The sequence below is a fragment of the Syngnathus typhle genome, unplaced genomic scaffold, assembly GCF_033458585.1.
Source record: "Syngnathus typhle isolate RoL2023-S1 ecotype Sweden unplaced genomic scaffold, RoL_Styp_1.0 HiC_scaffold_130, whole genome shotgun sequence".
Classification (NCBI taxonomy): Eukaryota; Metazoa; Chordata; class Actinopteri; order Syngnathiformes; family Syngnathidae; genus Syngnathus; species Syngnathus typhle.
Window position 1 is genome coordinate 57,501 of NW_026872036.1, and position 567 is coordinate 58,067.

At 61.9% G+C, this 567-nt stretch overlaps 1 non-coding gene across 1 annotated transcript in view; it reads right to left on the bottom strand.

Annotated features, from left to right (window-relative positions):
- LOC133148689 (18S ribosomal RNA) overlaps positions 1–256 on the bottom strand; it is a 1,892-nt gene extending 1,636 nt beyond the window's left edge. The window contains exon 1 of the ribosomal RNA XR_009712761.1: positions 1–256. This exon is cut by the window's left edge and continues 1,636 nt beyond it. This is a non-coding gene — a ribosomal RNA (18S ribosomal RNA).
- Between the last annotated feature and the right edge of the window lie 311 nt (positions 257–567).

The window sequence follows — 567 nt, forward strand, 5'->3', positions numbered from 1 at the left end:
GCGACCCCTTGGCCCGCGCGCCCGGGCACCGCGTGGGTTTTGGGTCTGATAAATGCGCGCGTCCCCGGAGGTCGGCGCTCGTTTGCATGTATTAGCTCTAGAATTGCCACAGTTATCCAAGTAACTATGGAGCGATCAAAGGAACCATAACTGATTTAATGAGCCATTCGCAGTTCGCTGTACGGGCCGTGTGCACTTAGACTTGCATGGCTTAATCTTTGAGACAAGCATATGCTACTGGCAGGATCAACAGGTAGGGGTGGGGGTCAGAAGGGGTTGCTCGGCCGAGCGGTTTCTGCGACATTTTCCGGACGCCACCCGCGTCAGCAGGGGCTTGCTGGGGTAAACGGTCTTCGCGAGCCTAGAGGGTGTGGACGGGGCCTCCGCCGGCAACGGAACCTTCAAGCCGCTCGCTGAGGCCTTGACGAGAGGAGCCGGGCCGCGCTCCCGTAAGCTGATCCGTGTGAGCTGGGCCCGCCCTTTGGCTGCCGCCGCCGCCGCCGCCGCCGCGGTGTCGCTATCTGCCGCGCAAGTACTGTGGCCAGATCAGACCCGTAGGACGCTGAC